The sequence below is a fragment of the Delphinus delphis genome, chromosome X (genome assembly GCF_949987515.2).
Source record: "Delphinus delphis chromosome X, mDelDel1.2, whole genome shotgun sequence".
NCBI classification, from domain to species: Eukaryota; Metazoa; Chordata; class Mammalia; order Artiodactyla; family Delphinidae; genus Delphinus; species Delphinus delphis.
In genome coordinates, this window is record NC_082704.1 from 3,973,891 (window position 1) to 4,001,395 (window position 27,505).

At 44.9% G+C, this 27,505-nt stretch overlaps 2 long non-coding RNA genes across 2 annotated transcripts in view; both read right to left on the reverse strand.

Annotated features, from left to right (window-relative positions):
- LOC132418069 (uncharacterized) overlaps positions 1-16,022 on the reverse strand; it is a 29,016-nt gene extending 12,994 nt beyond the window's left edge. The window contains exon 1 of the long non-coding RNA XR_009517976.1: positions 15,684-16,022. This is a non-coding gene — a long non-coding RNA (uncharacterized lncRNA). The remainder of the gene's footprint in view (positions 1-15,683) is intronic.
- A 770-nt stretch (positions 16,023-16,792) lies between these two features.
- LOC132418068 (uncharacterized) overlaps positions 16,793-27,505 on the reverse strand; it is a 55,966-nt gene continuing 45,253 nt past the window's right edge. The window contains exon 9 of the long non-coding RNA XR_009517975.1: positions 16,793-17,328. This is a non-coding gene — a long non-coding RNA (uncharacterized lncRNA). The remainder of the gene's footprint in view (positions 17,329-27,505) is intronic.

The following is a 27,505-nucleotide window of genomic DNA, read 5'->3' on the forward strand; positions in this document are numbered from 1 at the left end:
GGCCTTTATTACCTCTTTCTCAAATACTTCCATATTATTCCTTTCCAAGTTGACTTTAATACGAGGTTCCTTTCATTGAGTTTATCTGGACCAGTAAAAAATCACAAGGGAAGAAACTGACACACTTTACTCCACAGGAAGCCTTTTGTGCCCTCTCGGATGATAGATGGGTAGAAAACAATGTCATTTGATGACCAGCTGAAGGAACTTTAAATGTTTACTCTAGACAAGAGCAGACACAGAAGTTTATGAAAGCTGTTTTTAAGTATGTGAAGAGCTTTCACATTGGCAAAGGATTAGCCTTGGCCCGGGTGGCCCCAGGGAATTTAATCTAGGACCAAGCAGTAGAAGATACTAGTTGATGGATTTTGGTGCGGCCTAAAGAACTTTTAATAGAACAACCTGTAGATGAAGTAAGCTGCCATGAGATATAATGGGCACTCTGTCACTGGACATATTCAAAGAAGACCATCACACGTAGGGATGAAACCGAAAGGACTTAGTTAGCCTAGGATAGCTGATCTTCGCGGCCCCTTCCAACTCTGAAATTCTGTGGGCTCATTTCCACCCTCACTCCCGTCCTCCATCTTCCATCCTCTCATTTCCTCCACTTCCCTCCCCAGCCACCACAGGTAGTCCGTCAGGTCATCTAAATGCACTCCTCCTCTCTATCCCCACTGTCCCTGCCCAGGCTCAAGCTCCCATCCTTTCTCACTTGGGACTAACTAAAGAAACAGCTGGTAACTGGTACCCCAGCTTGCAGTCCCTCTCCCTCCGTCAGATTTCCACACTGCTGCCATGATAATCTAAAATTTTTTAAATTGGCAACATCACTTCCATACTTAAAGCTCTCCAGGGCCCTCCTGTTATCTTACAGGAAAAAAAATCCAAATTTCTTAGCACAGAATGTGTCTTTCAAAGCCTGTCTTTCGCCTACTTTTCCACTTCATGCCTTAGTCAAAATGGACTCTTCACCTTTGTCAGAATACGCCAGGGCACTTTTGCAATTCTGCACTCTTCTGATATTTTTTCCCTCTGCTTTGAATGCCCTTCCCTCTCTTGCCTATCTGAGAAACTCCCACACAACCTTCAAAGTCTAGCCCAGTGTTCTGTAGGGATTTATCACCTCCCCAGATAGAACTAATTGCTCCTTTATCAGTACGATGCTACCATTTTCTAAATACCTCAACATATCTTACTCTCTGAAGATGCATTTGGTGAACTATGTGGCCACGTCTAGAAACAAAGAATGCAGATGTGCCCTAAATGAATTCCCAATCGACTGGATTTAATCTTCTACGTGGCATTGCTGAGTTTGTAAACTATTTAGCTTCTTCAATAATACTTCTTTATGCTTTGGTTTCAATTCAATTTCTAGACGCTGAGGATGGAAAGGCTTTATTATTATGACTTTTTCTGAGAATTTTAAAATATTAGTTGCCAGAGCATCCTGAGGAGAAAGATGTTGTTGTGAAGAAAAATGCAAATGGCTTTGCTCATGGAATGCAGTGAGTCAGTGGCAGATGAACAGGCGTAATTTAATTTTGCAGGGTTAGACAACACAGAATGGAAATAGAAACTAGAAATGCTTTTTTCTTTCTAAACGATGAATTCTACTTCTTCCTGTTCCAGATAAAGGTCTTACTAGGTCAGGGCAGCAGGTTGAGAGCAGGTGAGAAGTAGAGAATGATGAAGCCACAACAGGGTAGCAGAGAGAGATGATTCCAGAGAAATGAACAGAAAGCCAAAGGATGCAAACTGGTGAGCAGAGTCAGATGATAAGCCCCAAGACCTTGCAAATATCTGCATTTATGCTTATGTGTGTAAGACTCACTCTGGAGGGAACCCCAAGAAGGTGGCTGTACCAGTTGCCTCTGGAGGAGGGAACTAGGGGACATAGGATCACTAGGAGAAGGGGACTTACATTTCACTTAATATGATTATTTTATTTGCATTTTTATCACGTGTTTTCTTTTACAACAAGAAAGCGTATAATAAGGATAGACGTCAGCGACTGTGAATAGTGAAAATGTTGAAGGAACAGCACAAGATACTCACAGGCCAGATAGACCAGCAAGGCTGTCCTACCTAAGCAAACAAGGCAGGCCAGAGAACAAGTCAAGGCCCCTGCCCTTGACCCTGACCCTAAGGGCAGTGCTGCCCAAATTGCAGGCACCTGTATCTATTCCCTTCCTACCTTGCTGCAAATTAATTCCGAGCAAGTTTGATCTAGATGCCTACAGGTCTAGCTGAAAATACCTTGCTGGGCAGAACATGAGGGAGGGAGCAAATGGAGTTTCCTGGCAGTGTGATGGTTAATTTTATGTGTCAAATTGACTGGGCTATCAGATGACCAGATATATGATTAAACATGATTTCTGAGTGTATCTGTGAGGGTGTTTTTGGAAGGTATTAGCATTTGAATGGGTAGACTGAGTAAAGAAGACGGCCCTCCCCAATGTGGGTGGACATCATCCAAGCCAATGAGGGCCTGAATAGAACAAAAAGGCAGAGGGAGGTTGAATTCAATCTCTGTCTGACTGATTGAGCTGGGGCATCGGTCTTCTCCTGCCTTTGGTTCTCCTGGTTCTCAGGCCTTCAAACTACACCTCCGGCTTTATCCAGGTCTCCAGCTTGAACATGGCAGATTGTGGAACTTCTCCCATTGGTTCTGTTTCTCTGGAAAACCGTACTACAGACTGCTTTGATAATTGGGTTCTTCAGTGTACATTATGTTCTTGCATATGCTCTTGAAAAAGGTCTGATAAAATTTTCTAAAAATCTATTGCGACAATGGTCACTTAAACAATGATGGCTACTTGTGCCCTATATGTTGACTCAATCCCATCTTAGTGACAGATACAACACATGCCATGTGACCAGAGTCCAGAAGCTCTGGTAATGGTGTGGTCAAGGCCAGCCCCAGAAGGAAATCACCATCACCATCTACGAAAACACCCTAAAAGAAAATGACGTACCGAAGGGAAAGGCATCAATGTCTGCTTTGAATACAAAAGTCAATACACCATTATGGAACATGTGAGGGAACTGCCTTTTTCTTAGCAATTACATGGCAGGCACTACAGTTAAAACAGTCTACCAAGTTGTGATTATTACCCCCATTTTTACAGCTGAGAAAATTAGGCTCAGAGAGATAAAACTAGCAAGTAGAAGAGTCCCTTCAAAGCCAATTATGTCTGATTCCAAAGACTATGCCTTTTTTGTTCTAAGAAACTAGGATCTAGAAATCACATTCTGTGCAGGAAAAGCCAATACTGGAAGGAGAATCTACCAGAACCGATCAATAGAGCTGTCAGCTAGGTCCACCAGAAGGTGGTAGAGGGCAAGGCATGTCTGCTCAGGACAGGTCTAGGACACGGTCCCCAGTCAAGGGCTGCCTAAAATTATTCCGAAGGACAGGACATGGGCAGCAGGACACTGAAGTTCATCCATCAACAGGGTCATGATGGCTGAAGTCAAGGGTTAACAAGGGAGAAGACCAAACCTTGACGTGAGAGGTACCACCTTGCAGCTCCAGACATCAGACTGACCCAGGGATAAACAGAGGCACGCATAATCTGGCTGGCAAGAAAGGGGTTGGGCTGGGCCCAGATGTTGGCTCTGCCCCCATTGTTCCTTATGGAACTGGATCATGGCCCAGCTTGGTAAAGTCTTAGGGAGGGCTCTAACAGTAAAAAAAAATGACATTCGGGTGACGTAAGTTTACCTACATGTTCAACTAATACACCACCACCATTCATTCATGTACTTAATAAACATTTATGGAGGTGCTATTATATACTAGGCACCATGGCAACAACAGGGACAATGACACAGTCCCTATCACCACCTGTGTGGCTCAGAGTTGGGCATTTGGGGAACACTCAGTGCATTTGGAATGATTCTTTCAATATCTGCCTTCACCTGCGAGAGCCGTGTATGTCGGGAGAGACATGTATCTGGGAGCGGGAAGGCAGTTGGAAAATCAAAGATTACAGTAAAATATGATAAGTATAATAATGATGGAGATAAGCCAGGGGTAGGGGTGGCTAAGGGAGTTCAGAGGAAGACATCTAAATCCAACTGGGAGAAGGACGGTCAAGAAAAGTTTTCCAGGAAGGAGGGGCTCCTCACACTGAATTCTGAAGAATAAGTAGAAGTTAGCAAAATAAAGAAGAGGGGGAACTGTCCCAGTGGATGGGACAGCAATGCCAGTATTCTGACTGAACAAGACTAAGAATTAGTAATCACTTAGCAAACCCTCATCTCAGTCAAACAATTGGATTTTAGCCAATCAGAATGATGGAGGCCGCTGCGGTGGACACGAGGCTGTGCACCATGCCCTGTGAGCATGCGCTAGCCAGCAGAGTTGGCTGGTTTTTCGGGTGCAATATGGAACACTGAGCAAGGGGTAGGGGGCGTCACAGGAACTCTCCAGGAGAACACAGGGGAACAACCCTACGCTCTCTGCCGCTTAGTCATGAAACAGCAGTCCTGTACAACTCAACAGGCTTTCTAGTCATTTCTTCAAGGTGGCCTGGATTGTTTGTTGACCAGTTTGCTCCCTGCTCCAATGGCGTACAATCTTCTCAAGGAGAGCAGCTCTGTCTGTGGTGTTAAAGACATCTGCCAAGTCATTGCTATTTCTTTCACTGAGAAGTGGAATGTAATCACCTCCCCTTGAATCTGGGTTGGCCCTTAGTGTCTTATTTGGCCAAGAGAATGCAGTGGAAATGACTTTCTGGGACATCAGAGGCTGGGTCATAAAAAGCCATGAATCTTCCACCTGGATCACTAGAACACTAGCTCTTAGAGCCCAGAGCTTCCACATAAGAACACCAATCGTTGGGCTTCCCTGGTGGTGCAGTGGTTGAGAATCTGCCTGCCGATGCAGGGGACACGGGTTTGAGCCCTGGTCTGGGAAGATCCCACATGCCGCAGAGCAACTAGGCCCGTGAGCCACAACTACTGAGCCTGCGCGTCTGGAGCCTGTGCTCCACAACAAGAGAGGCTGCGATAGTGAAGAGGCCCGCGCACCACGATGAAGAGTGGCCCCCGCTCGCCGCAACTACAGAAAGCCCTCGCACAGAAACGAAGACCCAACACAGCCAAAAATAAATATAAAAATAAATAAATAAATAAAAGATTACTATTAATGAAAGAAAACCTGACATCTCAAGTTAATGAATTTAGTACTTTGAAAAAAAAAAAAAGAACACCAATCGCACTGACACCCCACGCTGGGTGTAGGTGCTCTGGCTGACAGGGCCAGCTGAGCCTAGCCTTCCAGCCATCCGCCAAGGCACCAGACATGAGCAAAGCTATGGTGATGGGCTCACGAGACCAGCCCATCTTCCAGCTAAATACCGTTGAGTGATCTCTGTCAATGACAAGAATCACCCAGCTAAGCCCTGAATGAATTCCTGAATTATGGAATATTGTAAAATGGTTGTTGCATCGAGCCACTAAGTTTTGAGGTTGGTTTATTGCATAGCAATACACAAGAGGGACACCGTCTCAGTCACCATGATATCCATGGTGCTGGCACTGCGTCTGGCACATAGTCGACCCCTAGCCCTCTGGTATATATTCGTTGACCAAAGGAATGAGTGCTAGAGAGAAGAATAAGAGAAAGGGCTACCAGAGAAAGATAAAAATGACTTACAAGTGGCAGTTGTTATGCGTTTAGAGAACTTCAGATAAATGAGTATACTTTTCTAAATAATATGGTACCTACTCTGGGAAGCTAAGCAAAAGAGACAGTTAAATTCTCCTGGGGTGGCAGGGGGGATCATGAAGTAACAACGGAGTCTTTACCCCATGTTCCCTACCTTAAAACCCAGCTGTCCAGTGGCTTTCCCTTCATCCCAAGATCTCAGGTTTTTCTAGTTCTCATGATACGGACCTAGTCCAGTTACAATTAATATGCTTTTCCTTCTCTTCACTTATAAGACCTTTGCACTTTCCTGGAGGTGATTAACTCCAAAAAGACAAGCTAGAAACTTGGAGCGAGAGATTAATTACCGAAACGAATGCACTTCCAAGTTTGGCTTCAGAACTAGGCCCACCTTGCAAAGTATACACACAGACTATGCCTCCCAATGGAGATATCTGGACTTTGATTCTAAATGTAACTAGGTTTTACTTCCCTTACTTTTAATTGCCTGAAGTTTAGCCTGAAATTCAATCAGTAGACTATTGTTTTCTGCTTCCTGGGAAGCAAGTCACAGCTGAAAGGACTGCTGGGGGAGAACTGGGTGGGGTTATAAATCTGAATCTTGGCGTGACTTTTATGAATTTTCTTTCTTGCCCATTTTACTCACCTCTTTCTGGCTCTGATGTTATCAGTAATTTCCCGAGACAGAGAAAACCCAGACTTCCTCAAAGAGTTCAACTACCTGCTTCAGCAAAATCCGAAATGGGGGGGAGACTAGCTGCTCCATAGAAACCCCCCTCCTGTGTTTGTGTCCAAGGAGAGGCACACAAAGAAAACACACTGGCAGGCCGCTTTCATTTCTGCCTTCCTCTAGTTGGCTAAGAAGCAAAGCCCGTGGTGATTCTGGTCAGGCCACCCAAAAGCCAGAATGGACAGGACACTCTTACAGCCAATGACGACACATTAAGATAGAATATTAAGCTTCTTCTGATGTAGTCAAAGGCATGGGCTATCCAGCACCAACAAAACAGATGAGGAGCTGTGCAAAGCGCAGACTAGAAAGCAGCCTTATTTTAATTTTCTCATCAAGTCCAGAGTTTTGCCTGCTCAGCGTTAGTTTCCAAACAGCACACATGTTAAAAGATCAAACCTGGCTTTTTCTACCTACCAGTGAACTCGGAGTTAAGAAACCTGGGCTCTAGTCCTGCCTATGCTGTTGACAGACTCTGTTTTTCCAGACTAGCCCCTTCCCCTCTCCGGGGGCGTGAGTTCCCTCAGCTGCAAAACAAAGAGCGTGGACAGACAGTGTTTAAGGACTGGAAGTGACAAATGCAGTCAAATGTTCGTTATCCAAGAGCAGACTCTCTGTGGGTCGCTTTGCCTTCAACCTTATGGGTAGTGCCACTTCTGATGAGTACCTTCCCCACATAATAAAGGCTCTGCTGCCATTTCAATATCTTCTTTACTTTGTATTCGGAAATGTCCTTTGAAATCCACACACTTAATGACTCCTATGTTGTAAAGGAAGTCTTAGAGAGCAATGCTTATCTCATTCTAAGAGACCTAACAGATGAGGAGCATATATTCAAATGTAAGCACAAGGGGGCTTCCCTGGTGGCGCAGTGGTTGAGAACTTGCCTGCCAATGCAGGGGACACGGGTTCGAGCCCTGGTCTGGGAAGATCCCACATGCCGCGGAGCAACTAGGCCCGTGAGCCACAACTGCTGAGCCTGCGCGTCTGGAGCCTGTGCTCCACAACAAGAGAGGCCGCGACAGTGAGAGGCCCGCGCACCGCGATGAAGAGTGGCTCCCGCTCGCCGCAACTACAGAAAGCCCTCGCACAAAAACGAAGACCCAACACAGCCAAAAATAATAAATAAATAAATATTTTTTTAAAAAAATGTAAGCACAAAAGCGCAATCACCAAATAATAGGGACTGCATATTAAAATGGCCACTATGTGCCAAGACTTTACATGGAGCATTCTAATGCTTACAACAGCAATGAAGGTTCCAGCGACAGTTGTTGATGAGGGCCACATGCTGTGCTGGACACTCTGAAATACATACTTTCTGACAGCAAACACTACATAGCACGTACTGCCTGCCAGGCCCTGTTCTAAGTCCTCCATGTATATTAATTTCTTCAATACACACACCAACTCCACACGGGAGGAGCTATGCTTAACCTTGTGCTACAGATGAGGAAACCAAGGCACAGAAAGTTTAAGTACCTTGACCAAGGTCACAGAAGTTAATAAATAACAGAGCTAGGAACCAAATCCAGAAAGTCTAATTCATACAACCCTTCAAGGAAGATAATGTCCTATGCCCATAGGGAGGCTTTCAGCTGTCCATTAACTGACAAATTAACCTCAAAACTCCACTGGCTTAACATCACAACAGTTCGTTCTCACTAATGCTACATGTTCATTGCAAGTTGACGAGGCTCTATGCTCTTCATGGTCACTTAGGGACTCTGACTGATGAAGGCTCTACCACAAGTAGTGCCGCCAGCTGCCACAGCAGGGAGAAGAGAGCACACAGAGATGGCACACGTGCTCTTCTCTGCTTCAGCCGAGAAGTGACACAGGTCGTTTTCCCTCATGGTCATTAAGTATGTGGATTTCAAAGGACATTTCTGAATACAAGGTAAAGAAGATATTGAAATGGCAGCAAGGCCTTAATTAAGCAGGGAAGGTACTCACACAGTCCCACCTAACTACAAGAGGACTTGGAAGTTAGTCTTTCACACTCCCAGAAGGGAAGAAACAGATGTTAGTAAACACTAGTAGTGTCCACCACAAGCTGCAAGTATCACAACACCCAACTAAAAGTTCCACTCCATACCTTATGGAAACCAGCATTCTTATAACAGAGAAGAAGAAAATGGCTATTGGACAGGTAACCAACAGTGTTCATCATACACCCTCATCTTAAGATGAAGAACCCAAGACTTAGAGACGTTTAGTAATGTACACAAGGTCATTCAACAAGGAAGTAACAGCCTGAATTTGAACCCTGGTTTGACTCCAAAAGTCTGTATTGTTTTTACTCCAGCAAACTGCCTCACAAAGGAAGAAAGAAAATGTTTCGTGATCATCTACCACTCAGGGTTATCCACAGTGGTCCACAAAGTCAGGAGAGAGAACTGGAGCTCAAGCTGGCTATGGACCACCACTGCATCATACAGAAGTGCAGATGTCAGCACTGGAAGGGGCTCTCAGGCAAGAGACCAGACCACCTTTCGCCACATCAGCACTTTTTCACACACAGAAACTGTGACCCATCAAGTGAAGTACTTTGTCCAAAAGTACCTGGACTATAATGAGATAGCTCTACTATAGCATTTGTGTCAGCCAGGGTCCTGGCAGCAACCAGAGGACACATTCACAAAGTATAACTGAAGGTGTGGGCAGGGTAAAGGGGACCAGGGGATTGGGCAGCAGGCCGAACCAGCAGCAGGGAAAAGCTGTTACCATCCTAGTCCTGAAGTGGGAAGGAGAACAGAGTCTGGTAAAAACTGAGGCTGTTGGAAAGGGACAACCCAACAGAAGGTGTGGCACAAAATAGAGGAACACCATCATTGCCAAATGTGACCTGGCAGAGAGGGAGCTGGAGAAATAAATATCCAGACCTCTCTTTCCTCCCAACTCTCTAATCCTCCTCCCTCCCCCACTGATACCTCCCATTGGCCAAATCCACTGGAAGCCAAGGGTCAAGGAAGCCTGGGTGATACAGTCCATAGAAGTCTATCTCCAGGGGCCCAGAGCAGGGGAGAAAGGGTAAAAAGGGGATCTGAAGTGTTAAACTGAGACTATACATTATAGCAACTTTTCTTTTTATTTATCGATTCATTTGTTTGCTTATTTACCATGTTCAGTGTCAGAAAGTGCTAAATACATTTAAATCCCCATCAAAATTCAAGTCTGTCTTTGAAATCTGGTAGTGAAAGCATGTCACCTATCCAAGTATAATGCTATTTTTATTTAGAAGATCAAGGGTATATTTTAAGGCCATGTTTAGTTCAGCATGAGGTAAAGAAAACTACATTTTAACCACAGCTTGACTTCTCGTTAAACATGGCAGATTGACCACATGTGATTATCTCTCTCTCTCTCTCTCTCTCTCTGTCGAAGCCCCATTAAAACAACAGTAAAGAAATTAAAACAAAACAATGAGAGAGAGAGAAAAGAGAAGAGAGAGAAGTGTACAAGTCCACACAAACTAAGAAAATAGGAAAGGAGACCTTAGTGGATGAGAGCTGTCAACACATTTTTTGAAGATGGGAAGTCAGTGGAGGAGTGTGTGTCAATTTAGAAGAGTGAAGGAAATGCCAAAGAAAAGTGAGCCAGTTAGCCCCAAGAGAATTCTGGGAAGGCTTAGGACTTAAAAATACCAGGTACCACAGGCGTTAGGGGTAAGATACAGGAAAACAGGAATTGAAAGTATGTACGTGGAGGAGTAGGTTCCCACATTTCCTTCATCCCATGCAGCTAGCCAGGCAACCGTTCCATCCACCCTTTCTGTGCCCAGGAAACAAAAGCTGTAGTCTCTGAAGACACTGGATCAGACACACTCGGGGCACTAGGAACACTGGGTATAGTAGAGGGTGGGATGAGGCACATGACAGAAAATGGAGGGATCAAGTGAAAGTCTATATATGGAATGGCAGGAACCCAGCCAGCCTACCCCCAATCCCAAAATACGTGCAGGCAGGCTAAGGGATTCTATCCTTGAATAAGTAAAGGTCACTAGAGGAAATTCCCCTGTATACTGACATTTGGATGTCCTCCCACAAAAAGGCAGTCGCTGCCCAATCACTCTACAGTGAAGCCACTAGTTGGCAAGCTCTGCCTTTCCATCCAACGCTTCCACTCAGCTTTTGAGGGCTCAACTCTTAAACACGAATTGACAGCCAAGGATCACAAGACATTTAGGGAGAGCCTCTAAAATGAGAGAATAGAAGAAAAGTTTATATGTATTTATATATATTTACATATATAAATGTGTATTTTTATGTATTTCATATATATATGTATACACAAACCATGAAAGGACGCTATGAGAAAGATAGAAAACAAGGCATTGATGGATATTGAAAATATGATAATCAAAATGAAAAAAAGAGTAGGAAGATTAAAATAGGGAAATCTCTCCAAAAGTAGAACATAATAAAGACCAAGAGAGTAAAAGGTAAGAAAAGTAGAGGAATAATCACGGAGGTCTAACATCCAAATAATTGAAATTTCAGAAAGAAGAAAGAGGGAAGAAAATTATTAAAGTAATAATACAGGAAAATTTCTCAGATACTAAGGACATGAATTTCCACATTGAAAGGGCAAAAGGAAGGGCCAGAAAAGATGAATGCATAAAGATCTACACCAATTCACATCATCATAAAATTTCTGAATAATATGGGTTAAAAGAAAATCCTAAAAGCTTCTAGAACTGTATAAGAAAAAAAAATCCTATACAGAAGATTAGGAGACAGACTGGCAGCAGACTTTTAAGTAACAACATTGAAAACTAGGAGACAATGTCTTTAAAATTCTGGGAGAAAAAAATCAACCTATAATTTTATATGTAGCTAAACTATCTACTTCATATGATGAGTTATATAATTTTGCCTTTAGGAGAGTTGCATTTCCATGCTCATTGACACCTGGCTTGGCCATAAGATTTGCTTTGGCCAATGAAATGTGAACAGAAGTGACATGTGCCAATTCTGAGCAGCAGCACTGAGAGTCATCACTGGTTTTGTCAGTGCTCCTTTTCTTTTGCTGTGAGAACTGCTTTTCCCAGAAAGGGGTTTCTTCCTCAGCCTGGGTCCAAGAATGAAAAATACCAAGAGAGAGCTGTGGCTGACCCATGAAGAACAGAAGACATGAGTAAGAAAGAACTTGTTGTGTAAACCATTGAGGTTTTAGAATAATTTACCACCACAGCATAACCATTAGTCAGTAAAAAGCTGACTAATACACTTCCCATACGCCTTTATTTAGGAATCTACTAGAGCATGTGCCTCAACAGAACAAGTGAGTAAACCAAAACAGAGGGAGACTTTGGACCCAGAAAACTAGGACTCTAACACATGAAACTGGTGACAGAAAGTCCTAGGATGATACCTGTGCAGCAAGCCTAGAGAGCAACTAGCCCAGACTGAAGCAGGAGGCTGGAACACTCCAGGAAAAAATAAAATTGATATATTATCTGATAGTTTTTAGTATTTAGAAAATAATACTGAGAACTATTTGACAAATCTGATGGATGTTGTAGAGAAACTAAGGAATAAATACAAAGAAAACCAGGCAAATAAAAATTAAGCAATTATTGACCCCAGGGAAAATAAAATATTATTTAAAAAAGGACATGTAAGCTTAATGCATTGGCTTACCAGTGGCCAATATTTACAAAGCTATAATAATATAAACATTGAATACCGATTTTGAAGAAATATGCAATTTACTTATATTAGGGCAATAGGGGAGGGAAGATGGAGGGATTCTGTTCACAAATATTCCAGGGCATCTCCTTCCAGGCATGTGGTAGGACTGCCCTTTTCTGGCCTTCTTTAAAATTAACTGTGGCCCTATGGTTTCCTTCAATCAATAAAACATGAGGGAAACTGCCTTGTGACATAACTGGGCAGAAGCTTTGAGAGCCAGGATGTAGTCAGCCTGTTATTTGCAGAGATCGTGGAATCGGGTGTTGTGATGGAGACTCCATCAGCCTAGAGGACCAGCATAAGCCAGAGGTTCCCTAACCACCTAGGGTGAACATGTAGCAGGAGCAAGAAATAAACTTTTGTTGTATCAAGCCACCAGTAATGAGGAGCGGTTTGTTTGCAGCATACACTAGCCAAGCATGACTACGAGACAGCTAGAGTCTCATCTACCATTACAGGAAGTCAACAAGCAACATCTAAAATAATGAACCAAGGAATAGCAGTAAAAACATGTAAAATATGAAGGTAAATACCACAGGCAATAACTAAAATGGTTAAAAGGTGGTTGCTCCAAAGAAGCAGGCTTAAGAGGGAGCCGTGCTGGCCTGTTTTTGTTGTCTGTGTTGTTACAAGCCTGATGTTTTAAAAGAATATTTGTACTATTACCTTGATAAAAATAATTTTAAACCATCCTATATGTGCACACTCTAGTGGGGATCCAGTATAAGGAACAAGATGCTGGTAGCAGCAGGGTTGTATGTGAATTTCCTCTCCAGTGCTTAGAATTCCTAACGAAGAAAAGAGGGTCTAGCCTACGTTGTTTTTAATAGAGAAACTCAATTACCATGAGACCTTTAAGACAGGTCCCTCTAGATTGAACACTGGCTCCAGATATTTGTAGGACTTTTATCTCCAGGATCATAATTCCAAAAGAAGCAATGATAAAAACAGTAGATAGGGATGAATGAAGAGTTTTGATTCTAAGTAATCAGGGATACTTAGAATAAGTCGTCAGAAGGACTTGGAGATTGTATTATAAAATCCTCATGAACGTACATGTTTCTCCAAGGGCTGAGGAGAAAAGGGCTCCCTAGGAGCATCTCTGTCACAATAGGACAGCTGCCCAAGTGGACCCTGATACCTCGTTCTAGAGATATTTCTTCCTCAGAGAGTTTCTCTGCTCACGTTTAGAGGAATTTGTACTGTGCTTCTGTAAAGGAGCAATACCTCTCACACTCCAATAGTGAATAAGGCAGAGCAGCCTAGGAAAGACCTGTGCATCTCACAGCAAAGTAACACAGAGATGAAGCAAGATGAATGATGGCTTATGGTGAAGCCCATTTCATCACCCAGAAGAGTCAGGAGACTCACCCAAAATACCCAACTCATCCAAAACATCAGGAGAGAGAAGCCTCTAGTGAAAGCTGTGTTTCTGTGTGTACTGCCACATCAATCCAACCATACTGCCTGTCATAACACGGCACCCATTTGGAAGATGGTGTGTTGGGAACAGGGATAGTACTTGTAGCTTTGGACCACAGAGTAAGTTATATATGCCTGGATCAGGGTGCACTGTCAACGACAGCTCCCATCATATGCCCAATGCATTCCTAAATGGCTCCATCTTTGGCTGCTCTTGCAAGCCTAGTCATTTGATCATGTCATGGCTGCTTGTGAACTGGAATCACATAAATGAACCAAATTGGTCCTTTATATCTGAATTGGATGTGAGGTGTTCACACTGACTTTTAAATACGGACTTCCATATGTTCTGGGACATGACAAGATGATAATGAAATCAAACTATAAATTTCTGACTGGGGAGTAGGTGCAGCTCTACTATCCTTCCTTCCCAATCCTTCTTCCAAGACCAAATCTTCTCTCCCCTCCCTAAACTAAAGACACATCACATGCATCTCTGACTGATGCAGAGCTGCAGCTCCAAGCCATACTGGATGCTCTAACCTCTGACTCACATGGTCCCTAGGGCCTAGGACCAGTTTTTCAGCGTTAATAGCTTTCTCTTCCACCTCCTGCTAAACTAAACAAAAGTTCTAAGAATGTCGACCAAATTGTCACTTTGATCCAACATCTTGAGTTCAAGGGATTCTAACATGTTCTGAACGCTAAAAATCTCAACTCTTCAAAATCTGACCCAAATCTACCTTACCTTCCAGTCTTTTCTCCAGTAGCTTCCTGCAACATCCACACCTCATTCCACTATGCTAGATTACTTGTGGCTCGGCGAACAACCCATGTATTTCCCTGCTGTCAACCTCTGCTCATGCCAGTGCCTTGACCAGGAATTTTCTCTCCCACTAGACTATGAGACAACCTGAGAGTAGGGACTGCGCCCTTCTCATCTGTTCATTCCTGGCACCCAGCATAGCACGTAGCCCATAAGAGGTACTCGATAAATATGTGTTAAACAAATCTTAAAAGGCACCACAAACCATTCGCTGATCTCTTAAAGTAACAAATGTACCAACTGAAGCATACTACGCCACATGATGCTTCAGAACAGCCGATATCAAGGCTTACATACCCCACATATGAGCTAAAGAGCCTAAACAAACTAACAAACAAACAGTGATCTCAGATCTCAAGAGAAAAAAGAAGAAAGGAAAACCTCACTTCTCAAAATACTACTTCAGTGTGGCCAGAAGATGGGAGGAGCCTCACGGAAGCCTTTCAACTCCAAAAAAAAAAAAAAAAAAACAGGTGCAGTGTATGTTCCTGGGCCCTCCGTGTGCTCTGAGCTTGCAGCAAATGACTACTCCAGATAGGATTCTGTTTCTCACCTGGGCACTGAGAAATCAGAAGTCTGGCAGGAGAACAGAGCCACAGTTTTCTTAGTTAATAGATCTCTGATGCTCATGGTGTTGAAACAAATGCAGAACAAGAGGAGACAAAACATCCCCTCTCGCCTCAACACAAAAGAGCAGCCCAGAGGTCCAGGTGGTCCATGACAACAGCGAAGGTTAGTCCAGGAGCCACAACTAAAAGACCAAACACCAACATTCACTACATGCACGAGGCAGAAATGCTACAACGGTTCCCTCTTAACCCCATGAACTGGTTTGAGGGCTTAAGCACAATGCATGTCATTAAGGACTTTTAAAGGAGATATGCTGTGGATAATCTGCATATGATGGAGATCTGGTTACTGTATAGAGCAAATGCCACCCGATTTCAGACGTCACCAAAAAGTTTGCTAACATGTACATGTAGCATAATTTTTAACCAAAAACCTGGAGTTCTGAAAGAAAAATGACACCTCCAAGCCTATATGGAAAGCGGCAGGAGGCAGGGGTAGAAAAAGACGTACAGGAGAGAGGGGCAGCGTGTTGGTAGCAGTCGACAACGGTTTGTGTAATTGAACTTGTCTGGCCTTCCTAAAGACCTTGACGTAAACCCAGGCACCAGCTGACAGAAGCAGTAGCAATTTGAGTCCATTTGCCAGAAATTCTATGGGCAAAGCAAAAACATCACCTTTGGGCTGTAAAGAGGGACTTGGGCACAGTCGCTATTAAGAAAACAAAAAAGAGAAAATTATTTTTAAAAAGCCACATGACAGTACCTCTTTAATGATCATAATGTCCTCTGATGAAGGTGGAAGGTATTTGGAAAATAATCAATAACCTTCCCTAATAGTTTTTTCGGGGGGAAATGGTGGTCATCCTTTCGTTGCCTTCTCTTCAGCCATGCACCAGTGACACACGGCAGTTTCAAATTCCTCCCAATGACAAGGCACCCTGGAGAGTCTATTTCACACTGGACCACAGAGGAAAGAGAAAGTTGTCAAAAAGCTAGGGCAGCCAGATTTTTCTAATAAATCTGGACAGTTAGCTGTTTGGTATCGCAGAGCATTTTATTTCATAGGAGGCTGGCAGATCCCCCTGTGGCTTCTTCGGTTAATGCTTCCTGGAGAGAAGAGGCAAGAACTGTGAGTGGGTTCACCCCAAGTGAACTGTGAGATGCCCAGAGTGTCCCATGGATGTATAACCGGACTATGGGATAGACTACTGCCCATATTCTGCAGCAAAGCTTTTATAGCAATAGTGGGGACTGCAAAGATTTCAATGCCAGGAGAGCAGGAAAAGGACAAGCACAGGTCAAATGGAGGCAGAACTTGGAGAGCCACAGAGTTGTCCCCAAGGGGGCTGACCGGCCCTCCAAGTTACAAAGATCAGAAAACTACGACAAATGCAAGCTAGCTATTTCAGATGGCAATCCGGTTAGGAAAGACTGGGCAGCAGTGGCAGTACTAGTCATCAGGCAGGTAGAAACACTGTGTTCCCACAAGAGTTTACTTGAACTGGACCCTAGCTGGCAGCCAGGTAGCGAGACAGAGCCCAGCACCCCAGAAAAAGGCCTAGCAAAGCCTAGGAGGGATGTCAGAGCCCCAACGAAGCAGGACAGCCTTCAGTGGGTTCCGGGAGCTTGTCCCAGCTTCACCCACACCCTAATGTAAAAAGGGTGACTGCAGGGCTTCCCTGGTGGCGCAGGGGTTGAGAGCCTGCCTGCCAATGCAGGAGACACGGGTTCATGCCCTGGTCCGGGAAGATCCCACATGCCGCGGAGCGGCTGGGCCCGTGAGCCATAGCCGCTGAGCCTGCGCGTCCGGAGCCTGTGCCCCGCAACGGGAGAGGCCACAACAGTGAGAGGCCCGCGTACCGCAAAAAAAAAAAAAAAAAAACACGGGTGACTGCAGACTAATTAGCGCCCACGGGCCTCAGGGGCTCTTCCCAGGGGCACTTAGTACTGAGTCATCAGACTACTTCCAGATGTTATCTACTGAGCAGCATCGGGGGTGGGGTGGATTACTACTCGCCTGCCAAGGTCAGTCCTTAATGCTTCAGGCACTGAACGTCACTGAGTCTTCCGGCTGAGACCTTTAGCACCTATCCGTGATGGGGGGGCCGGGGCAACTAGAGTCTGACAATCAGATGGCAGGTCTGGAATGCAAGGTCTATTTCACCCCTGTGCTCTGCCAAGGTCATCAATCCACTGTGCAGGGCATCCAGTGCCATGTAAGGGAATGGAATTCAGCCTTTGATTCAGCAATCCAAGGCACTAGCTCGCATTATATCAATGTCTAAGTGATACCAGTAGATAAAAATCTAGCATTAGCATTTCAGTGTCAGTGGCCTCAGAGAGAGCTTCAACATACGTAGCAGATGGATTCACTCTTTTAGATTTAGTTCCCGTCTCTCGGCAAACTCCTGCAACAGCAAAGGAATAATTACTGCTCAGTGGAATACTGTACAGCGCTAGCCAACTAATAAAGTGACATCAATTTAAACCAGTAAATATGAATATTTGGAAGGGAAAAGAATTCTCTTTCCAGAGCAATTATTTGTCTTTTCAGAAATGTTTGCCAATACAAAACCCTCCTCCCCCGCCTGTGGAACTGCAAAGACAAGAACCACAGCAGGGCATCTTCACCACTGGAAGGGGCTGGAAGGCATTGGGCAGAGGGGCAGAGATGGCTTTGTACGGAGCCTTGTGCATTGCTAAGGGGAACACAACTTAAATCTAAAACTCATATGCAATGGAAAGCACACTCACAAAGGAAAGATAGCAAATGGTAGGGTGACCACCATTTTTGTTTGTTTTGTTTTTGCGGTACGCGGGCCTCTCACTGCTGTGGCCTCTCCCGTTGCGGAGCACAGGCTCCGGACGCGCAGGCTCAGCGGCCATGGCTCACGGGCCCAGCCGCTCCGCGGCATGTGGGATCTTCCCGGCGGACCAGGGCACGAACCCGCGTCCCCTGCATCGGCAGGCAGACTCCCAGCCACTGCGCCACCAGGGAAGCCCCCAGGATGACCATCATTTTTTTCACGTGGACTCCACTTGACAGACAAAAGATCATTTTCGCGTTCATTATCTCACTAGAGGCACCCAACATCTCTGCAAGGCAGGCAGGGAAAGGACTGTTAGACCCATTTTACAGATGAAGAAGCTGAGATGTGATAGCGATTTAATGGACTTCATTCAGACCTGCTTCTGTCCCACAACCGTGGCATCACCTAGGTGGCAGTGGATACAAAATGGCATCCTCATCCCTCCACTGGCCACCTCACCCCAACCACACCAGCTACTGCTCTTAATTCACTGAGGAAACTGCCTGCATCCTAGGTGTGGAGGCAGCTGTTCAAAGCCCTTTACACCCACATCCAACTGGTTCCCACTAGAGGCCGACAGCTGGTCTAATTGAATTGTCATTAGGCACTAGAGGCAGCACCTCCACGGTTTACCTTCGACAGAGAAGTCAACAGATGTATCTCCCTAGCTACTCAAGAGTGTGCTTGGAACAGTTCGCTTTGATTCCCTTTTAAAGCAATAATGGCCCCACCACTACTACTCCGCCACACCACAAAGAGCCAGCAAGGCACGGCAGCGGCTCAGTACCCTGAGGACTCATGAACCGCTCCCACCCTACCCCCATCCACATGGACATTTAGGAAAACCTTCAACAGCATCGCTCTTACACTGGGGCAACAAGGTCCCTGCCCGAGACCTCACACTTTACAGGGCCTTGCTCTGGCCCCACTCCAGCCTCACCACTGCCCATAGAGCAAGGAATCTATGGGGCCAAGGGGACTTGCCCACCCAACGTCTATGCTTCCCTCTTCTATGCCACTCTCAAACTACCCAAGACCTTGAAATTCCCTGCCCATGTGCCCCAAGCCTGTGTTCATGGCCTGGCAATCCTCTGCCCTAGTTTTGCTTTCCTGAGGATGGACCAAACCACAGATGGACACAACCCTAGGCCTGAGTGGTGAACGACGGGTGTCCACTGAGCAGCTGTTACCCTTCTACCCGGTGATGATGAAGCTTGACCATGTGGGCTACAACAGTACCTCTCAAACTTTAATGTGCTTGTGAATCATCTGGGATCTTATTAAAGTCCACACCTTGGTTAAGTAGGCCTAGAGTAGGCCCTGAGAGTTGACAGTTCCAATGAGTGCTTGGGTAATGCTGATGCTCTGGGCTGGGGTCCACAATTTGAGGAGCAAGGTTGGTGTCTATAGGCTTGTGTGGAGGGCCCCTCAGGGTAAGGGACAGAGCCAAGAGCTTGGAGAGAAAGGGGAGTTTGCAGTGAGCCTGTATTTTGCGCCCTTGCCCCAGGCCCACCAAAGTTAGGGGTGGCCTTGCCTTTCATCATGTCAAGAAGTATCAAGAGTATGTCAACATCTCTGAGCACCAAAGGAAAACAGTGAAGTGAGACATACCATTTGTCCTTCCTCCAAAGCCCCTACATCCTTCCCACCATCCCCTCCCATGCCAGAAACTGGGAGGCCATCTCCTGGGACCTGTCACAGTGAACACATTCCATCAATTTTCAATATCAACCTCCCCCTTCCATGGATGGCCACGTAGTGTTTTACTATGCCACCATAATGTCTGGCTCTCAGAAGTCCGACCTTCCACTTTGCTTACCAGTGGTCAGTGTCAAAGACTGAAGATGTGGAATTCAAGTAAGCTGGAAAAAAAATACTAGACTCTTAAAGACAACACATCTTCTACCAAGCAGTCCCACGTACTCCCTGGCCTGAGAGGAAGGGCAGGACCCTTTAGGTAGACCGGACCCATCCACACTAACACGTAGCCAAGACATCATAAAACCCCAGCCTCAGGCACTGGTCCACCAGCAAGTTACAGACAATCTATACTCACATTACCGCACCCACATGAGCAAGCCTGGAGTTTTTCCTGTCCTTTATCATTGTAAAGAGATAGGTAAAAACAAAAATAAACACAAAACCACAGAAATATTGTTTAATTGGAATACGCAAATGGGGGAGCAAACCACCAATGCATTCCTGAGGCAGTTTTCAAAACTTCTTCAACGCGAAGTCACTCCAATCCAAGGGTAGCGGTAGCCCATACAAAACAGATGAAAACAAAACTTCATATGGAGTATGAAATGGGGATGGGCAGCCCAGAGCCCTGTTTACTTGGGACCCATTGACTGATACACATGGAGGCACCCAGGGCAGCTTCTAGTGCTCCCAAGTGCTCCCAAGTGCTCCCTTTGGAAATGATCACTGAAGCGTAAGTCACTTTATTAAGATCAGATCAGACTTTCTAATCTCACCGATTAGCACTCAGGCACAAGAGAAGCAAAAAAAAGTTCAGATGAAAAAGTTACAGCACAGTACAGTGGTCCGGGGAGTGGATCACAGAGCTGCGAAATGTTTTGATAACACATCCAAATGAAGCCTCATGCTCACTTGAGGAATACAGAGAGCTGGGTTTGAGTCCTAATTCTGCAGTTAAATCACTTTGTGACCTTAAATAAGGCCCTTCCCTTCTCTGAGCCTCAAGACATAGGACGCAGATGGCCTTTGTCCAGCTCTGACACTCTGGGATTTTATGATTATTTCAGCATTCCATATTTAAGTGAAGATTCACGGTCATATCATCCATCACAGATAGATGCTAGCAGAAAATAAAGGAAGCCTCTATGGTGTTCTGCTGGCACAGTTCTGTGCTTTCGTTCAGAAGCTCAAAGCATTTTAATAGCTTATTCTGTTGGAACCATAGCAGAAAAACAAAAAGGAAATTAATCTTGAAGAAATCATATATCTGCAATCTTTTACTATCTCTTAGTAAGGCTCCAGCTACTTCTGCACATTGCCAGTCCTTACTGAATTCTGGAAAGAGGGACAGAAGATAGTGTTTGAGTCTTTGCAGGGAGGGAGGTGGTCTTTAGGGTATAAGACCAGGGAGGCAGCGAGCCCATCAGGAAGCATTTGCAGGAGTCTAAATAAGCGATAGAGAGGACCCGAACCAAAAAGTCATGTCAATGGAGGTGGAAAGGACAGGACAGGTCCAAGTGGCATTCAGGAGGATACACTCACAGGACTGGGTGCTGGGGTTGAGGAGAGAGAGGGAGAATGAATGCCAAGCATTTTACTTGGGTGATGACACGCATGACAGTGCCATTATCCAAGCTACGACGCTGAGAAGGAAAAAGAGATTTGAGACGCAAGCTGATGAGTTAAAGGTTGGAACGTTGACTGTGAAATGTCTGTGGATCATCAGGTGGAAACGTCCAGTATGCCCGTGAGTATACTGTTGTAAAGTCCTACAGGTCTCCGCAGGACCGAACGCAACCACGAGATTGTTCTGGAAGTCCTCAGCATACGGGGTCCCTGCCTCCTTGTAATTTTGCCACATTGTTTCGTTTATTCATTAAACCGTTTAGAGTCCCCTCCCCCAAATGTCCGGAGTCCCTCCTTACTGCGCTAGGCAAGGGGACATATGGGTGAACAAAAACAGACGTGCTCTCTGCTCTCATCTAGCTTGTAGTCTCGCAGTAGAGACAATTGACAAGAAAAAATATATAGTTATCATTTTAAGTTATGATAAATATTACGAAGGAAACAAATGGGTACAGTGATCAAGAGTACCAGAGGGAAGAGGGGGGACCTCTCGAGAAGGCCTTTAAACCAACACTTGAAGGACATTCCTGGCCAAGGTAATAGCACATGCCAAGACCTAGAAGGAGCAAGAATTTAGTCACAAAGCTAGGACACCCCTAGCTTGGGTTCTGTGCTGTGCCTGGAAAAGTTGCTGCTGTTACTGATGTCTCAGTGATAGTAATAAAGTAGTACAAGAAGGCATGCTCATAAAATTATAGCAAAGCCAAAGCACTTGATGCCTGTGACATGGTGGTTAACGATTTTATGTTGTCACTGATGGGACTGGCTGGATACAGATGGTTACATTAGTCAGATGTAATATTAACTTAAACAAAACTTTAGATAAAATTGCCACGGAACTCTGCATTCCATTACTAATAGCTCTGATTGCCTCAAATCATGCCAGAATGTGGAAGTCGCGCTCTGGGCAAAGTCACCATTCTGTACGATTTCAGTCAAACGCTGTCATTGAGGAAGCAACACTTAAAATAACGTTCCTTTTAATGATTAAATAGAGGGTTGGCACAAACTACAGAACAGAAAAAAAAAAAAGATTCGATATAGCCACTGGGGAAGGGATAAGTAGGTTGTGTTTTGCAATTCCTTCCTGGTGGGTTTACAATTATTCCACAGCATGACAGCTAAAATGCCTAAGAAATCGCTTACCTGAACCTCAGTAATAATTAGTTTTCTATCCTTTGTATGTTCACCGTGAGTTCTGTTGACCTCGCCATATGGAAAGTCTGAGTTTACCCATTTACAGTTCAAGTATTCATTCCTTGCAGGCAAGCAAAAGTCTGCTGGGGGGTGAACAGTGCCTGGCCAGCAGTGTGTGTTTTAACTAGGATGTTTAAGATGCATCAGTTGAATAACTAATGTATAAATCTTAGCTGGCTGGGTAAGAAAATGAAAACAAGCTTTATTGGGTATAGACACAGATTTAGCTCAAGTCTTTTTGCTTTTAAGATGAGACGTCAAAAAAGGCAAAAGACAGACTCCTCTTTGTAGCGCAATTAAAAGGGAAACGAATTGTGTTAATGTGTTTTGCTTGTGATTTGGCTGAAAACCGCGGTGCTTCAGTATCACAATTTAGGTGCGGACCAGCAGCCAGTGAAGAACTCACCGGTGCTGTCAACTGCTCGCCACTCCCTCGTTTGTAAAACCATTCAGGAATGTGTGGTCTGCCTGCAGCAAGCTATAGCTAAAGCTATTCTTTGTAATTAAGGGCTATTTTTAAATTTACATTTTAAAGTCCACTGGCAGCCCTTATGTCTTTTGTCTCACGAGGGTGGAACCGACAGGGTGGGCCGTTCAGAAAAGCCCTCAATCTAACCCCAGCCCTCAGCAAAGGAGCCATGTGTGATTCTGGCAAAGGACTAAAGGGCTCCAGCTTGCTGGTGGTGTTTGCGTCACTAGGGGGCTATCAGCCCCATCGGAGTCCCTGGAACACAGCGGCCCTCTGCTGTAACACAGTACATAAGCTATTGCATCTGCAGAACTCTGTGCAGCTTGCTTTGTGCTATTTCCACAAATGCTAAATAGCCCAACAGAACACAGACTTTCTTCAACACTCCTGGCTCCGGCAAACAAGCTGGGGAAAGGATTTGACTATATAGAGTTCAATTTTGACTCTTGGGGTTTCCAGAGGTTCAGCTCAAATGTAGTGCTGAGGGTGTGTTTCTTTCCCTCAAGTCAAACAAGCTGAATGCCAAAGGCCACAGAATTGTCTTCCGTGCTTCAGAACTCACAAGTGACGGATGAACTGTACGTCTCTACCTCCTCGAGCCTCACTTTATACACAGGGAAACTGAGGCTCTGAACGATTAGATGACTCGCCTAAGGTTTCCCCGCCAATTAGCGGCAGAGGACTGGCTAAAACCTGAGTTTTGTCCTCTCCCGGCGGGCCTCTTTCCAACACACTTCATCATCCGCTAAAGCCAGCCTGCTAGAAAATGTCCAGGCAGTGTGTCATGTGGAGTAATTTACTGGTATAGAGGGCTATCTGTGAGGGGTAAGCGAATGTAAACTCTAAGCCTCTTACAGAACAGCCTGGTTATTGAGCTGCCCAGCTTCCATCTGTGGTCAGGCCAAAGCTTAACACCTTGCTGGGTCACCATGGCCCAAGCAGGGTTTGACTGGCTTAGACTTGAACTATGCTCCACCGTTCCTCGTATCTGTTACCCCTAACTCTGACCCATCTTCTTGTGGCTTGGCTTGTGACCTAATACTGCCTTCCCCCAACTTCCATCCCACCATATTCCGTTCCTCAGTCTTCCACCCCTACTGCTGCCCCACCTGGCCCTATCAGGATTTGAAGTCCAGGCCATCGTAGACAGAGTCCTCCCTCCCTCTTGGCCCACCAGTCCCCATGGATGAGCAGTGGGGGCAGGGGGTGAGGTGGCGGAGGCAAGGGTTATTTGAACACTCGCTTTTTCAAAAGATCAGCTAGAAGTTTCTCTCCACCACCCCTTGGCATAGCTACAGTGCAACGAAAAAGGATAATCGAAAGCTGACCCAGGGCCTTGCAAAGATCATGAAGGCCCTGTCGAATGAAAGGATGAAATTAGGATCCACGCACAATTAGGACTGAATGCATTTTCTTACATTCCTGGCTTTTTAAAATTGTTCACCTCTATATGGTTTATAGTAGCATTTTCCTAGCTAGAATATTTGCTAGGTATGAAATTACTATTATTTGGGACAATTGTTTTGGTGATGTTTTTAAAAGAGCCAGGAAGTCACCTAAACTATCAGAAAGATAACTCCTCATCAAACAGCTTGGAGACCTTTCATTTAGAGCAATAACCGCTGTGTAGAGAAAGTTAGCAAGAAAATTCGGCCTCATTAGCAAATGTGCGTTACACTAGTGACTGGCAATTAAATAAATACATAAAACTATAATTCAACTCAAACTACTAAACTTGTGATAATCTAATCATGGGCTGGCATATTTTACCTTTCCTCTATCTATTAAAAAAAACAGCAGCAATGGGTTTCTGAGTAAATTAGGAGTATAAACATGAGCTCTTAGGGGATGTTTAGCCCGGTTCAGAGAACAACTTGTTTCCAAGCTCTCTGACAACATTCATTTGCATAGAAATAATTAGTGTGCTGATTTCAAATGATCTTTACCTATTCATTGGAACATACTCCATCAAGACCTCTACTTGGCAATATTCGGCTTGCTGTTTATAAGATCATTTCTGCTTGCAAGTAATAAAGATCAATCATTTTAAAGGAACGTCTAATTCGGAATTGTCTCGACATCAGAATGCCCACCCCTCTCCCCTCCTCCCTCCGCCCCTCGCCCGCCCTGTCTATGTTAGGGAGGCCCAGCTACACTACACAGACACACTTCAGCGTCCACCAAACCCTCATTAAAGAGCATTAGAATAAAAATGCCTATAAATGCCCCCATGCGATAAGACCTGAAGCAGTTTACCTGGTTATTAGGGGTATATAAACCAAGACTCCACTTAGGAGCCAAAACACCCAGGGCTTTAAGAGATTTTAAAGAAAAAGAAACAACCATGTACCTGTGTTACTCTTACAATTAGAAAACAATCTAGTCGTGTAAAAGTTTTCAGAGGAAGGATAAAGAAGTACATTCGTAACTCAAACACTATCTGAGCAACAGCACCCCTGGCGACAAAACTCTCAAGGGAAGCCCTAGGAACCCAGCTTCTCTTTAAAGACCTCCAGAGCCTCAGAGCTTCCCACCTCCCAAAGCTCTTCCCATCAGCCAAAGGCTCAAGGCATTAGACCGCCTTTCTTTACATGGGGCCAAAACCTGCCTCCCTGTAATTCCTACACATTGGTCCAAATATCTTGGGGGGGGGACGACTAATGTTTTCTATGGTTCTTTACATGGCATTTTTCACATACATGTTCTCAGTGGACCTTCTCAATAATCCTGTGAGGCAGACATTCCTACGACTTTTATCTTTTTTTCTAAACTATGTGATGCATAGCAGTGTTTTGGGTTTTTTTGTTTGTTTTTCGTGTTTTTTTAAAAAATATTTATTCATTTATTTTTTTGGCTGCGCTGGGTCTTCATTGCGGCGTGCGGGATCTTCGTTGTGGCATGAGGGATCTAGTTCCCCAACCAGGGATCGAACCTGGGCCCCCTGTGCTGGGAGCATGGAGTCTTAACCACTGGACCATCAGGGAAGTCCCTACGACTCTTGTCTTATAGGTGAAGACCTAGAGGCTAAGAGAGACTCAATTCTGCACAAAGTGGCGAAGTGGCAGGGGCAGGGCTTCAACTCAGCTTCCCTAAATCCACCTTTTATGCCACTTTTATTACTCTGCCTTGTCTTGCTGAAACAGTTAAAAAAAAAAAAAGCTTCTGCTTCCCCATGAGAACAACCCTTGAAGGCAGAAAGGGGTAGAATAATTGAAGGTGTACTCTCCATGCAGTCTCCCTGAGAGCTCTCTGCTACTCACGTGGCTTTAAATCCCCCATACAGAGGGGCCCGTATCTGTTTCTAGCCCTGAGTTCCAGGACACAGTAGCGGCCCTCCCATCTGGATGTCTCACAGTACCTCAAATTCAGCAGGTTCCAGGCTGAACTGATCAATCGCTCCTCATTGTCTCTCCACCCTCCACTCCTGATCTTGGTCAGAAATAGCACACTCTACCCAGGCAGCCATGCCAGAAACCTGGAGAATCATACTAGACACTTCTTTCTCCCTCGCCAGCACCCTTGCCCCAACATCATAAGGATTCCAAGACTTTGAAATCTCTTTTGATCTGCCTCTTCCTCTCTATCCCCACTGCTACCGCCCTATTCCATTCACCATGAAATTTCACTTCGACAAATTCAACAGACTCCTAACGGTCTCTGTGCTTCCAGTAGCAGCCCTCTCAAATCCACCCGCCTCCAGGTAGATCACCACCAGAGGGATCCAATATGGCGATCTACGTCCCTCCCCTGCTACCAACCTGCCAATGGCTTCCTGTTGCTTCCAGAAGGGACTGGGAATGTAGATGGAACACCATTATATTTTTTAAGTTCCCCAGGTGATTTGACTGAGTCAGCGAAGTTGGGAAGTAATGGCGTGAGAGGCAAAGTTGACACCCTCAGTGATCTGATTCCTGCCTACCTCTCTAGTCATCATTCCTGCCACTTTACCCTCAGCAATGAACATTCCAGTGATCTCAGAAACATACCATGCTGGCTCACACCTCTGTCCCCCATTAAACTGATCTCTCAGCCTATGATGTTCTTTCTACCTTTGGCCAACCTCTACTGAACCTTCAAAACTGAACTGAGGCGTCAATTCTTCAAGAAGTCTTTCGTGACCGCATCAGAGTGGATCAGCCGTGCCTCCTCTGTAACCCCCATCACACTGCACAGAGTTCTCTATCATAGCACTTAGCACACCGTGCTGAAATTATTTCCTATGTGTCTGACTCCCTGGCAAGCCTAAAAGCTCCTCAAAACCAAGGACCACGTTTATCCATCACTGGCAAATGCCTGTAATGTGAGAGGTACTCAGTGAATGTCAACCTGAAATGAACTTGATTTCAAGCGAGGCTCTACACTGACTAATCGGAGATTTGGATTCTGGGAAACTCAGTTCACCTGCTTGGGCCTCAGTTCCCACATCCATAAAATAAGATAATAAATCCCCAGTTTCATTCATACGCCAAACATGTGAATGTCCACTAAGTGCCAGGTACTGGGTTATGTGAAGGTCGAACCAATCAGTTAGATTTTTGTAAACTGTTACACAGTATTGCAAAAATTTTTCTGCAATTTTAGCTTTTGCTTAGTCTCTCTGGACCAGAAATAACAATTTCATTCCATAAAACCAAAGTCTACTAAGCTGTAGTTTCCATTAGGCTCACCAAGGTGTCAGGGTAAAGTCACTCTGCCCAGAGGGAAGGGCACTGGCCTAACTGGGATTGGAGGTGCAGCCCGGGAAAGCATAACATACAGAGAACCTGCTCTGGCAGGGGCGGT